We start from the raw sequence: 15447 nt of genomic DNA on the forward strand, positions 1-15447 counted from the left end.
TTTTTTTTTTTTTTTGGAATTGACTACTATTGATTGGTTCTGTAAAGAGGATTAACTGTATTCCTAATTTGAAACCAGTGATTTGTCATTAAAGAGCTTTCAGTTCAGTTAGGGAGACATAGGGCACAAATACTTGAAATTTTCAGTATCCTTACAAAGAAACGGTGGAGTCTCTGGCCATTTGTTCCATGACTTGAGTTCTGGAGAGGAAGCTCTGAGTTGGAGTCTTCTGGTACAAGGTGAGGGCTTAACTGAGGCATGGTGTGGCTTGATAGAAAGAAGGGAAAGGTGTTCCTGCTTGGGAAAAGGTGAAGCAGTCCTCAGAAGGTTTGTTCACAGGAGAGTGTTAGTCAGCCAGGTGGGCAGGGGCTCCTTTGAGGCCTCTCTTTCCTTGTTTGCCTGCATAAATGCTGGGGTTCCTTAGGTTAAATCCACTGTCATGAGTTGTGTTTCACCTTTGCATCAATGGTTCCAGATCTTTTTGTGCTCTTCTTGAGCTCCACACCTGCATATCCAGCTGCCTGTGTGACATCCTCCCAAAACTTGTGTCTCAAATTGAGCTCAGTCTTTTCCCAAACCTATTTCTCCCATGTTCCTTATTGCAGTGACTGACTTACCGATACCCTCAGCTCTCCAAGGCTACTCCTTCTGAGTCCATGGTCTCTTAGCACTGCGGGCTTCCCCTTCCCATTTCAATATCTGCCTTTCCCAATAGAGCATATGCTCCATAGGAGCAGCTACTACTGTCAGTGCTCACTTCTCCTGTCTCCAGCCCCAGCATAGTACTGAGCCTGTGACAAATGTTGATTGATTGCATGAACTGAATTACCTGTTATTCTGCGTCCTAAAAATTTCTTTAGCTAGACAGACCTCAGTTTGAAATCCAGCTTTACTAGCTGGGTAATGTTGATTGAGCTATTTTTTAAATTTTATTTTGAGATAATTTTTGATTTACATAGTAATCTATTTTCTTTAGTTGTTTTTTTTTTTTAATGTTTATTGATTTTTGAGAGACAGAGAGCAAGCAGGGGTAGGGCAGAGAGAGAGAGGGAGACATAGAATCCGAAGCAGGCTCCAGGCTCCGAGCTGTCAACACAGAGCCTGACGCGGGGCTCGAACTCAAAAACTGTGAGATCATGACCTGAGCCGAAGTCAGACACCTAACTGACTGAGCCACCCAGGCGCCCCAACATAGTAATCTATTTTTAATCTCACTTTGCATCAGTTTCTGAATCCATAAAATGAACATAATCATCGTACCTACCTCATAGATTTGTGGTGGATTAAATGAAATAAAGCACGTGAAACATTATTAGTGTGTTTGACAGGTGCGTACTCTATACTGTTACAAAGTTAGGTTTGAAGCTAGAATGTTGAAGGCCTTCAAGGCAGGTTAAGAGGTATGTATTTTATCTTTTAGAAGGTAAGGATCCATGGAAGTTCCCAACTGTGGTGGAAAAACCACGAGCTCTGGAATCAACAGATAAGGGTTCAGATCAAAATTCCAGCAACTAATAGCTGTGAGGCTTTTTGCAAATCACCTTGCAAATTCTCAACCTTAGTTTTAAAACCTCCAAAATTAGGACAATAATACCTTGTACTAGGGATTGTTGTATGACCTAGGCAGCCATGTGAGATGGTATATGGAAAAGCATCTAACACTAATTTGTTGTTGTTGTTGTTGTTGTTGTTGTTTTTAAGTTTCTTTCCTCTGGTGATCAAAGCTGTCAGGAGCAAGGAGACCATTTGGAAGGCTATTCCCCTAGTCCAGGTTATGGGTGAAAAAGGACCTGATCTGATGTGGTGTCAGTGACAACAGAAGGGAGTTAACAGTTGGGAAGAATTTCTTTGAAAAATCACTAGAACGTAACAGTTAACTGGGTCGATATATGGATAAAGAGGGCTAGAGATGAATGGGAAACTTCCTTTCTTGGTTCCTGGGAAAAAGAAGATGACAGTTAATAGGAAGGAGGGAGTTAGGGAAAAGAATTGAATTAGGGAGAGGAGGAGGACAGGAGTCTGGTTTTGTACATGGGGTGTTGGCTCTACCCAACAGGAAGTTGGAAAGTCAGGACTGCAGCTTGTGGAGAGAGGCTGTGTCTGGAAAGAGGCGTTTGGGAGTCATCCACATAGAGGTGATAGTTGAAGTCGTGGGTGGGAGTGGATGGGACGGCCAAGGAGTGGCCTGTGCTATTCAGAATCATTAGCGTTGTTGGCTCTAACTAGAGATAAGCAGGATAAATAAACCCTTGCCCAAGTGGGAACTAGGTCTACTGACTTCCTCAGGCTCTTTAACTCATTCAAGCAAAGTTTTACAGGATGAAGAAAATCACATAAAATAATTTCAGATTTAAAAAATTATGTCTTTGATTTGTAGATTATGCTTTATTTTAAATTATGCAAGTAATACATTATTGATTGGAAAGAATTGTAAACAATGTATAAACACAGTTAAAGTCCCCATTAACATTAACCCCTGACTTTCTTTTTTAGAAGTTATCACTGTTACAAGTTCAGTGGGTGTTCTTACAAACTTTCCTAATGTGTTTATATAGTCATACATATGCATACACATAAAGATATACCTTTGTGTGTGTGTGTGGTTTTGTTTTGTTTTATATAAGTGACCTCATAGAATATTTTGTTCTTTAATTTAATTTTTATTTTTTAAAGTGAAATAGTATGCTCTGAAACTCTTTCCAGGTACATTTATCTAAATTTGAGTCATAAAGGCAAACAAACAAAAATCTGTTTTCCTGGGTATGAATGTACTATGTTTTATTTAATCATTCCCTTATTGATGGAACATACCGTGTTCCCAACTTTTGCACCTGTCCATCCCACAGACATTTACTGTTTGTTCTGTGCACGAGACTGCCTAGTAGATACTAGGATATGGTGGTAAATAGTAAGCCAGGGCTTTGCAATCTGTCGGGGTTGATGAGAAGCACATCCCCCAGGGGTCAACTGTGAATATGCTATTAACCTTATGACAGGGAATTTGTCAGACTCAGCCACTTGCTGAGTGCCTTCTCAGTGCTTTGAGCAGGAGGAGCTGGAAGTAGAGGGGAGAAAGGGAAAAGGTGAGCCTGTGCTAATGAGATGGGGACTTGCACCTCTGTCCCCAGGTCCAAGCCAAAGGTGGAGTGATTAATTTGGGCAGGGGGTAGGTTGAATTTGAGAACGGTTTTCTTTTTATAAATATTATCAAAATGAATATGCAAAGTTTAGAATTCCCGCTTGGGAGCTTCTGAAAGTATATCCCCCTGGTTCATCATTCCCTTTTCTCTTGAGTGCATGGGACTGAGGCAGCTCCAGTGTAAGGACAGCTGGAAAAAGGAAGGAAGAAGAACACTTTTCTACACCTGCTGTATCCCAACCCAGCCATTCTCCTCCCTCTCCCTCTGCCTCTCTCTCTTTCTCTGGTTTACCTGCCTTTGATGCTCTGAATCGTACCACATCTAGTGAGAAAATTTGGAGCATAAGTATTTTATGCAGAAACACCAGGGCCATAATTTTCCTTCTCTTCATTTCTGCTGCCTTCACTCAGGACTCAGAGGAGGTTCCACTGAGAACCATACCGGTTCTTCTTTCTCCTCTTCCCTCTGTTCAGCACTGACTCAGCATCTGGGAGGCTCTGCCAGGGTGTCAGGAAGCTGCACTGTCCCAGGGCGAGACTGCCAAGAGCAGGGCTCCACAGGCGATCCTGAATCAATGACCTAGACAGACCTAGGCAGCCATGTCCTCTAGCATGTGACCCAAGTCTGGCTGGGAAATTTCTTGGGATCTCTCCAGTTCCTCAAGCCAAGCTCCTCCCAACTCAGGTTTTCTGCTTGCAACACAGTGAAGACTGGTTGATCTTTTTCATTCCACCTGTTTTTTACTCCTAGCCAAGCCAAACTGACCCTAGGGGCTGCTGGACCAATGAGTGTGCTCTTCTCCACACGGCTTTCAGATATATGTCTGAAAAACAGCTCTGATCTGCTACCTACAGGAAAGTGTACCTACCCACTTCTTTGGGTACATCCCTCAGCATCTTTTCCTCTCTGGCCACCACCTGTCTCCTAATACCCTGGCCACCCTGGCAGTGAATACCCAATGCTTTCACTACTTGGAGCTCCCTAAGCACAACATGTGGTCTTCCCATTCTGTGCCTTACCTTGGGCTGCTCACTCTTTCCCACCTGCCTTTCCTCTGTACTTTAAATTCAGTTTAGGTCTCAATCATTCAAAAAAGCCTTCCCTGACACACACATACCTCCCCTCCAATGCTGATTCACCTTATTGACATTGGTTTTTAAATATTTTTTAATGTTTATACAGTTTTGAGAGAGAGAGAGAGAGAGAGAGAGAAATAGAGAGAGAAAGAGAGAGATAAAGCACAAGCTGGGGAGGGGCAGAGAGAGAGGGAGACACAGAATCTGAAGCAGGCTCCAGGCTCTGAGCTGTCAGCACAGAGCCTGATGCGGGGCTCAAACTCACAAACTGTGAGATCATGACCTGAATCAAAATCAGATGCTCAACCGACTGAGCCAGCCAGGTGCCCCAAACAAAACATTGATTTTTTAAAATTTAGTACCTGTATTCCCCACCCCAGTATGACAATTACAGTCACCTCTTTGTTCCTGAGGCTGTGCTCAGGACCTGGAATATACTGGGCACTCGGTTTATGCTTGTTGAACCTAAATACCCTGGGGCAGGGGGCATCTTTGTGGTTCTTCTAGGTTTGCCCACCTGACAGATCCCTGACGTCCTAGGTGACATCTTGTTCTTTGAGAAATAATGCCCCATTAGTGAGAAAACTCACAGAGAAGACTTGCCTTGTAATAAATAACTGTGTTGCATTCTGTTTGGATGGTTTGCAGGGTGGAGCATCATCACTTTTAGATTCCAGACAAGTCTCTGCTTAGAGAGAGAACAGGAGTAAGGAGGAGCCACATTACTGTCAAGGTCACAGAGGAGGCTCCTTGAGGTGCTCAAGGCTTCACAAATTGCCCTGCTCCCATCCCCACTATAACCCCACCTAGCGTGTGGAGTCTTGCCTTTTACAAAGTACCCTGGCCATAGCGGATCTCTTTTGTCCTTCCCTATAAATTGTCTTGGGAGCTAGAAGGAACTGATTATACACAATTTAACAAAGGAGGCTGATTCATTTATTTATCCTATAAATATTTATTGAGTTCCTACTATGTCTCCAGCGAGGCCTTGGGAACATGGCAGTGGACAAAACCAGCACTTCCACAGCTCTCCAGAAGCTCTGATTGTCCTTTCAGGATGCCAGCCAGTAACTAGTGTGCAAATAAGTAATATGTATAATCTCCAGTGGTGGTAAATGCTCACAAGACAAAGAGCAGTGTAATATTACAGAAAGTGATGGGTGGGAGGGGTGAAGGGCTGCTTTAGAGCCTGCAAAGCCTTTCTGAGGTGATGCTATTTGAGCTGAAATTTGAAAAGTGAGAAGGAACGGACCAAGTGACATCTGAGGGAAGTGGGGTGACTTGCTGAAAATCCCAGGGTGGAGCTGGCTGAAACCGTGAAGCAGGCTCTTTCCCCAAGGTCCCTTGAGCACCCGTCTTCCCTCTCTACCATGTCCATGGACACCCATGGGTATGTCAGGGACATATACTTTCAGAAGCTCCCAAGGGGAGCTTCAGGGGATATACTTTCAGAAGCTCCCAAGCTGTGGGCAGGAAGGGGATGGGGCTTGCTAACATGTGCCGAGAACTCTTGCTGAGCATGGGCCCTGTCACCTGGCCTTGGAGTGTGCACAGCTAATCCAGAGCTGAGGAAGGGTCACCTGGGGGCCAAATTTCTTTACCATTTGTCTCTCAGTAGGTCCCTTTCACAAGGGATTCCTTAAAAGTAGGGGCATCTGGGTGGCTCAGTCAGTTAAGCATCCGACTTCGTCTTAGGTTGTGATCCCGTGGTCTGTGAGTTCAAGCCCCATGTTGGGCTCTGTGCTGATGCCTCAGAGCCTGGAACCTGCTTTGGGTTCTGTGTCTCCCTCTCTCTCTGCCCCTCCCCTGGTCATGCTCTGTCTGTCTGTCTCAAAAATGAATAAATATTAAAAAAAAAAAAAGTAAATCTCACCTCTTTGCAGTTCAGCAGGAAGGAGTATCACAAACTTCTCTGCAAGGCAGCTAAGAGGTTAGCATTCTGCCCTGGTTTTATTTTTCTTTTTTGTGATAAAGTATACATAACACAACATTGGCCATTTTAGCCATTTTTAAGTGTTCATTTCGGTGGCATCAAGTACAGTCCCATTGTTGTGTAGCCATCGATACCATCCATCACCAGAACTATTTCATCATCCCAAACTGACAGTCTGTACCAGTTCAGCACTAACTCCCAGCCACCCTGTTTTAAAGCCCTCATGGGGCACCTGGGTGGCTCAATCAGTTACGTGTCCAGCTCTTGGTTTCGGCTCAGGTCATGGTCTCGCAGTTTGTGAGTTTGAACCCCACATCAGGCTCTGTACTGACAGCCTGGAGCCTGCTTGGGATTCTCTCTCCCTCCCTCTCTGCCCCTCCCCTGCTCGTGCTCTCTCTCTCTCTCTCTCTCTCTCTCTCTCTCTCAAAATAAATAACCTTTAAAAAAAACTAATAATAAAGCCCTGATGGATCATGGGTAATGAAGAAATGAATGCCATTTTACAAAAGCCTTTTCCCCCACCCCCGATTAGTTTAGCCTCCTTGTGTTTCATGCAGTATCATCAGTGTAGTCTGAAGACAGTTGGCACCAGAGTCACCTGGTTGGTGGGGGGAAGAAGGGAAGTGCCTATTGAAATTTAGATCTCTCCTCGCCTTCCTGAATCAGAACATCTTGGGCTAGCACCCAGGCGCATGTATTTGTACCAAGTCCTCACATGATGTAAATGTGAGAATCACTGGTTTCAGTCTCATGGGAAGAGCACGTGAGGAAGAATATTAGCTAGGGCATAAAAGGCTTGCTATGGGGAAGTAACTACCTGCATTTGAATGTCTGCTTCCCCAGTGGCTGGCTGGATAATTCTGGGCAAGCTGCTTAATCTCTAAACCTGTTTTTCTTTTTCTTATTTTTAATCTCTAAATTGGAAATTGTGGGCTTAGTATGTGCCTCACCAGAGTTACTGTGACGATTGAATAAGACAGGAGGTGCTCAGATCTTGATGTGGCCTAGAGGTGATGAGGTGACCCAAGAGACTGACTTACATGGGGTAGTTCTGTTTTCTTGAGGGGTTATGGGTAAAGTGGATCAAAGTTTGCTACTCCAAGTGTTTTGTCTCTGCTGTCATCCCACTGCAGGAAGGCAACCAATGTCATTAGTCAGGATAGGAAATATATAGAATGCTTGCAACAACTGAGAGTGTAGAATATTTTCCTTGAAAAATCTTTTCAGAGACGGATTCATGTGGAGAAAGTCCTGAGAGGAATGGTTAGGTGATTGGCAGTAATGCATGTAGTGCTTAGTTGTGGGAAATAATTAAGAAAATGAAGCTCTGGCACCCGTCCCAGATACTTATCACCACGCCACTCTGGAACAAGGGCAATTAAGGTTGTCTCAAGAATGTTCTGGATGGTAGGTGCAGCAGTAGTTTGAGAGTGATCAAAGAAGCTTCCTGAATAGAATGTGGCTGTGGAGAAAGGAAGGTAGAGGGGGCTCAGAAGTGATGAACAGGACACAAAAGTGGGGGTGAATAGGCAGGTTCGGGGAGCAGCAGAGCAGACCACCCTGGCTGAGGTGAGTGTCAAATTGGTGGGTTGGAGAGTCTGGTTTTGATTAGATCACCCTCAAACTTGGCTCTGTTCCTCCTAGTTTAATATTATAAACAACACCTGAACCTAGCATATATCTCTTTGATAAATTTCAATTAGAGTCAGTAGTTTTATGGAACATTTATACTTAGTGCCTAGCATAGGATTTGGCACATAGTTAGGTGTTTAAAAAACTTCTTTTGAATAAGTGCACGAATGAATCATACCCTTTTGGTTGACCAGCCATTTCAAGAAAGATCGAGTGGAAGTTATTGTATTCCAAGGATGGGGCAGTATTATAAATACATTAAACAGGCGAGATTAGGCTTGATTTCAGGGGAGCAGATTATATAATTTTCCCTGATCTCCTCCTTTTTAAAATAATGTTTAGAACATTAGGAAAGGGAATGTTGATGTTTATATAGATTTCATTATGTTCAAAAGTTATTCCTTTAGATAATACACAACTGGAGCAGGATAAAAATGGAGTATACAATATAATTTCAGTTTTAAATTTCAGTTTAAAAGATGTATGTTCATGGAAAACTGGAAGGAAGTTATAAGAAAATTAGGACTTACCTAATGATCTTACCTTATCTTTTCTACTTTATGCTTATCAGACTTTTTTCAAATTTTCTACAGTAAATCGGTATTGCTTTATAATCAGAAAAATATAACATGTGCTATTTGTTAAACAGTATGGAACAAGGTACAACACTCTTGCAAAAACTTGCTTTTTTAATTTTAGCCCTGGAACTTATAAAAATCATAACTAGTATTTGGAATAATGATATAATGGTAACAAAATGAACTGCACCTTACCAACTGTCATGTGACATCATTGATTTCCTGAGGAGCCCACACCACCCACATCCTGAGATTGGCCAACTCATGGCTCCTTGCTTCCTCCTGCATATCCTCACCCTCCCTGGATACCCGCTACCCTCCATCACTTGTTAGAGGCTCAAGAATGTCCTGAAAGCTGGTAATACAGGTCTGAGCAACCCTGCTTGTTACAGATTGTGGACTAGGAAGCAGCGCTGTACTTTGGGTGACACTGCCCTGAAAAATAGCAAGGATGTCAAGGTTCTGACTTACAGACTAAAAAAATGTAAACAACAGCAACAAAAACAAAATACAAAAAGCTTATTTGCCTCATTTTTTTTCAATTAGGTAAAAAGTATGAATAATATTTCTTCTCCCATTTGGATGATGACTTCGTGAGAAATCAGAGGCACAACTAAAATGGACATTGAGTTTTAATGAGGTGTTCCATTTGCATTTTTAACTGTACTGAAAACAATCCAGTAGAATCATATCAGCTGTTTGTCAGCTGTTGGCTTCGGCTTCCACCCAGAATTTGATGTCACTGGTGGGCATCCATAAGGAACAGGAGTAATTTTTAAGCTTGTTGACCAGAAGACCTCTGAAGACCTTTGTTGGTGCTGGTGTTAAATATAATGTAAATATAAAAAAGAAAATGGCTAGAAATGATTATCTTATGCATTAAGTATGTGGATTTAAAATGCTTTCCATCTGTTAGGGCTTTATAGGGGAATCTCTATGAAACTGGAGAGTTATTTAGTCTGGAAAATGTTTTACTCCGTGAGATGATGAAATGTAGGCTAGATATCAGATGTGGGGGACCCAGGTAGGAAGGAGATCAAGAAACACAGGCATGAAGAAAAGAGTTTGCAGGAGCTGAATCATATCCTAAATTGATTAAATCAGGATCATTTTACTGAGAGACTGTAATGTGAGAATGTGTTAGGGTAGTAGAGCTGTTCTGTTATGTTTATCTCATCCAGAGTAAGTTACATTTCATCACATGTATTTTTAATTCTTTGGAAATACAATTACATTAATTGAGGAATGACTTATAGAATACCAGTTTGAAAAAAAAATAGTGAATGGGTGTGTTGATATTGCAAACTATCAAATAATTAAAAATTGCTTGTAACATGAGTTATATGTACCCCAACTGAATGGTGGCAATTGGCTGTCTGGGGAAGCCTGTTATATTTTTAATGCATAGGATAGGTAATGCAAGGGCTTTAAGGAAGTGGCTCTGGGTCTTCCCACTTTTGTCTTCCCCTTCATTGCAAGGCTTCCACAATGACTGCCTTGACCTGATGGGAGAACTTTCCAGCACCTATCCAGGATGGTTCTGCTGCTTCTGCTGCCGTTCTGCTTAGTGAGGGCAGAGTAGCCTCTGGCATATACTCTGACATGCCAGTCAGCCTACAACCTTCCATCCCATCTCCAAGACATGGCCAAAATTCCCTCTCTCCTCCATTTTCTCCCTGGCCTTACTTCCCAGGGCAAAGTCCTCTTTTAAAGACTATGACATTCTCTGGGAAGTCTTTGCTGATAAGACTTGAGTTCATGCTGATTTCTGCCATTTGTATCGTCATTTTTTTTTTTTTATCAGTTGCTTAATTAGTACACACATTATTGAATGATTCTGTCACTTTTTAACTGCCTGGACTATTCAGTGTTTTATGATATTAGCTCATATCGTAAGTTTTTTCTTTATGGCTCCATAATAGCAAATGATTTTCTTGTAGGCAGGGATTGTGCCTTTCTCTTCTTGTGAAGTCATGTAGTCCCTTGCACTCATGCTAGCACCCAGTACACTTGTAGAGACAAACTTAAAGAATAATTTAACTGCTTGCACTGGATGAGATTTTTTAAAAAAATCATCACCTACTAACATACAAATAATGTTCCGGACAAAGCAATATGTGAGCAAATATTTATTGAGCCTTTGTTATTATAGTCCTGGGGGGTGATTTAAAAGAAATAAACATGGTTTTACATCAGGAAGGAATATGTGATGACTCTGGGACAGTTTTTATAATGATGAGAATAAAGGGTACTATTTTTTGAGGAATTACTACTTTATAGTATTATTGTGAAGGTTACATGAGAAACTATTAGCCAGCCCCCCCCCCCCCCGGTTTACAGATATAAAAATTAAGCCTTAGCAAGGTTAACTGGAGATGGGATCCAAACTCAGATTGAATGATTCCACTGCCGTAGTGCTATGTCAGCACCATATTGTACAATTGAGCAGGTTGTTCAGTGCTGAGAGCTGGCTAAGAGCACAGGTGGGATTGAAATGCATCCTGCAGTCTACTGGAAATGCTGATAGGGGTAAAGTATACAGTTGGAGGAGTATACACCACCCCTTTGTGCCATTTTATAGTCTTATCTGTGCTATACTATACAGTTCACAAGCCACATACAACCATTGAGCACTCAGAATGTGGCTAGTGCAGCTTAGGGGCTGAATTTTTAATATACTTAATTTAAGTGAAATTTTTACTTAAATGGCCACATGTGGCTAGTAGCTACTATATTAGCACAGGTGTAAAACTTCATATAAATGGAATCATTCAGTGTCTGGCTTCTTTCACACAGCCTAATGTTTTTAAGATTCATCCATATATGTTGTATAATCAGAATATCATTCCTTTTATTCCTGAGCAGTATTCTAGTGTATGAATATACCACAGGTGGTTTATTTATCTGTTGATAGACTTTTGGGTTGCTTCCAGGTTGGGCTGTTATGAATAAAGCTGCTAAAGCCATTTGCATATAAGTCTATTTGTGGGTATATGCTTTTATTTTATTTCTGCCAGTGGAATTTTGTCATCTGGTAAATGTATATTTAACTTTATAAGAAACTGCCAAACTGTTTTCAAAAGTGGCTGTACCATTTTACATTCCCACCACAGTATTCCATTTTCTCCATGTTCACACCAACTTTGGTATGGCTAGTCATTTTAATGTTAGCTATTCTAGTGGGGATGAATTCTATCTCATTGTGATTTTAATTGGTATTTCCCTGATGACTAATGACATTGAACATCTTTTCATGTCCTTTTATGTCATTTGTATTCTTTTGTAAAGTGCTTATTCAAACTTTAGCCCACTTTAAAAAATAGTGTTGTTTGTCTTCTCATTATCAAGTTGTAGAAGTTTTTTTTATGTATTCTGGGTGCAGATTCTTTATTAGATATTTATCTTACAGATATTTTCTACCATACAGTAATGGACTATCTTTTGAAGAGCAGGTGTTTTTAATTGTGTTGCAATTTATCCATTTGTTTTTCTTTTGTGTTCAGCCTAAGAAATTTCTGCTTACTCCAGTGGTTCTAAAGATTTTCTCCTATATTTCCTATTGGAACTTTTGTAATTTTGGCTTTTACATGTAGGATCCATTTTGTGATGCATTTTGAGTTAACTTTTGTGTGTGGTGTGAGGAAAGGATTGAGCTTCATATTTTTTTCGTATAGAAATTTTGTTGATCTGTCACAATTTCCTTATATTCCATATATATATATATATATATATATATATATATATATATATACACACACACACATATAAATATATACACACATATATATGTGTATATATATATGAAGTATTCATGTATTTATGAGGTATTTGTTCAAATCTCTTGTCCATTTAAAAGCAATTGTGTTGTTAACTGCTTATTGAGTTATAAGAGTTTTATGTATTTTCTGGATATAGGTACTTTTGCAGATGCATGTTTTGTGAATATTTTTTCCCAATCTGTGCTTTGTCTTTTTTTTCTTTTTTCTTGCTTTCAGAGAAGAAGTTTTAAAATTTGACTAAGTCCATTTTGTCTTTTTTTTCCCTTTGTGTCCTAAGAATTTTTTCTGTATCCCAAGGTCATGAAGATTTTACCTGTTTTCTTCTAGATGTTTTATAGTTTTCAATTTTATTTTAGCTTTATAGTCCATTTTGAATTAATTATTGTGTATGGTGTGATATAGGGGCTGGTGTTCATTTTCTTTTCTTTTTTTTTTAAATTTTATTTTAAAGAGAGAGAACGCATGAGTGGGGGAGAGGAGCAAGGGGCGGAGCAAAAGAGAGAGAGAATCTCATGGAGCATGGAGCCTGACATGGGGCTCTATCCCACGACCCTGGGATTATAACCTGAACTGAAATCAAGAGTTGGACTGACTCAGTTCAACTGACTCAGTTTGATAAAGGGCATTTAAAATACATAGCTAATATCACATTAAATAGTGGCGTATTTAATACTCTCCCTCTAAGACTGAGAACAAGGCAAGGATGTATGGTCTCCATAGTTGTTAGTATCATAATTGGAGATCCTAGCTTGTGCAGTAAGGCAAGAATAAAAAGTATGCATTTTGGAAAGAATAAACCTTTCTTTATATGAAGATGACATGGATGTCCATATAGAAAATCCCGAGTCATCTACAAAATATCCGTGAAAGTAATAATTGCATTTAGCAAGGGTATAAGTTATATTGTCTAGACACGATATTCAATTGTATTTCTGCATACTAACTAGCTGCATACAACTGGAAAATGAAATGTAAAATAATTCCATTTCTTTTTTTAATTTAATTTTATTTTTTTTTCAACGTTTATTTATTTTTGGGACAGAGAGAGACAGAGCATGAACGGGGGAGGGGCAGAGAGAGAGGGAGACACAGAATCGGAAACAGGCTCCAGGCTCTGAGCCATCAGCCCAGAGCCCGACGCAGGGCTCGAACTAACGGACCGTGAGATCGTGACCTGGCTGAAGTCGGACGCTTAACCAACTGCGCCACCCAGGCGCCCCAAATAATTCCATTTCTAATAACAACACTAACATAGGAACAAATTTAACAAAAGATGTGCACGACCTCTGTATAGATAAATACAAAATATTACTAAGATAAATTAAAGAAGATATGTATGGGGCTTCCAGGCTAGTGAACATGTGGAGATTTGGGGAGGGTAGTGTGCTTGGAGACGGCATGGAAGCTACTTACCATTTTCTCATACCTTGCCCTGTGCTTCTCTTCCATCTGGCTGTTCCTGAGTTGCGTGTTTATAATAAACAGTAATCTGTGTCTCAGCGTCTCAGCCATGACTTTCAAAAGAGCAAATTCATCGTGGAAAAAGTGGCATCACATGTCAGACTCTCTTCTCTGGGCTTCCCTGGTCTAACTGCCTTGGTGACTCTTTGGCACCTTCATGGAAGGTTCCAGATGAACCAAAAATTGTTGAGGAACCATGAGATAATCCTTTGTTTCAGTAACTTATTAAGAGTTCATATTCAGACAACAATGCTATGCATGAGTTGATTTTCCTGTGTAGGCTCCGCAGGGCTGTGTGGTTGACTCTGCCCCCACCCCTATACAACATAGCCAGTTTACTCCCCCGCTATCCTCTGCCTCCTGTGAGCACACCCAATTCAGCTGAGCGACATTTCAGCACACACACAGTAAAAACAGACTGCCCATGTAGCAGCTCTTTCATCCATGACATGCAGAAAATAGTCGAGAAGGGCTTCCTGTCTCCTCAGGATCTACAGAGTTTTCTTTTTTTAAGTTTGCATTTACATAAATATCACTCGTAACTGAGACAGCTGCTAGGCCCAGCTATCACACAACATGTTGTATTAGTGAAAGTAATGAACATGGCAGGAGCTCTTTTACCTAAACACAGTTTAAAGCCAATTTAGGGCTGCTGGGGTGGCTCAGTCGATTAAGTGTCTGACTCTTGGTTTTGGCTCAGGTCATCATCTCAGTTTTTGAGTTTGAGCCCTCCATCGGGCTCTACACTGACAGTGGGTAGCTTGCTTGGGATTCTCTCTCTCTCCTTCTCTGCCCCTCCCCTGCTTGTGCTCTCTGTCTGTCTCTCTCTCTCAAAATAAATTAAAAAAAAAACTTTAAAAAAAAGCCAGTTTAATTCCAGAGCACATCTTGTCTCAGCATTTTGTTTTTAAAATACTATTAGATGTCCATGACAGTTCTAATATAAAGGCATTTCAAAGTAAATATTAGCTCTGAGGATATCATATATTTGTTTTATGCAAAGCTTTTAAATAATAATAAAATAGTTAGCAAATGGCCAAAAAGATATATGTATATATACATAGATGTGTGTGTGCATATACATACATATATTCTCCATATATATGGAGAGAAAGAGAAAGAGCTATAGTGCTAACTAGCTGTATCATGTTTATGGATTAGAAACCTCAATATTATTAAAATGTTATTTCTCCCCAAATTGATATATTAATTTACATTACCAATCCCAGGCAAAGGAATTTTTTTGTGTGTTTTTAAGAAATTGAGGATGTTCTTAAGGATTAGGATAAAGTGTGGCTTTACTACATTGGATAAAATGGAACTCTGTTTTTTCTCAAGTAAAAAGAGTGATATGATGAAAATGCTGTTTGGGGAGGATTTTTCTGAAGGTAATATGGGATGGATTGAAACAGGAAAAGGTTAGAATTTAGAAGACTGAAAGCCCTTAAGGAATCCAGGTCCTAATGGACAAATATTGGGCTCAAAGAGCCATGGAAAAGAAGGAAAGAATCAAATGTCTGTTGAGACCAACCGTATACCTTGATACCATGCCAGGAATGTGGGATGCAGGGTATCTCTAAAACTCCTTAAGTTTAAAGATGCAAGGTCTCTGTTCTTCACAAGCTTTCAATTCATGCAGTGGTCCTATATAGTTAATAGCTACAGTATAGTGTTTCATGACATGTTTGTACTGGTGAAATGTCGGGAGAACTGTGGGAAACAGATAAGAGCAATTAATGCTGACAGTGGGTATCAGGGAGGGTTACAGAGGGGAAATGCCACCGGAGTTGGGTGAAGGAGTCTTAGCAGAGTTAGAGAACAGTGGGAAGGGAAATGCACAGAGGCATT

General features: G+C 40.5%; 1 protein-coding gene across 7 annotated transcripts in view; it reads left to right on the forward strand.

Annotated features, from left to right (window-relative positions):
* The window catches only part of PLCE1 (phospholipase C epsilon 1), a 319271-nt gene that overhangs the window by 13331 nt on the left and 290493 nt on the right, over positions 1–15447 (forward strand). For 2 of the 7 annotated variants that reach the window (XM_053207695.1, XM_053207697.1), the window contains exon 1: positions 6629–7718. The exons of the other annotated variants lie outside the window; for them this stretch is intronic. The gene's annotated coding sequence lies outside the window, so the exon portion shown is untranslated. Of the gene's footprint in view, positions 1–6628; positions 7719–15447 lie in introns of those variants that run through there. 7 annotated transcript variants of the gene reach the window in all.

This window comes from Acinonyx jubatus, chromosome D2 (genome assembly GCF_027475565.1).
Source record: "Acinonyx jubatus isolate Ajub_Pintada_27869175 chromosome D2, VMU_Ajub_asm_v1.0, whole genome shotgun sequence".
Taxonomy (NCBI): Eukaryota; Metazoa; Chordata; class Mammalia; order Carnivora; family Felidae; genus Acinonyx; species Acinonyx jubatus.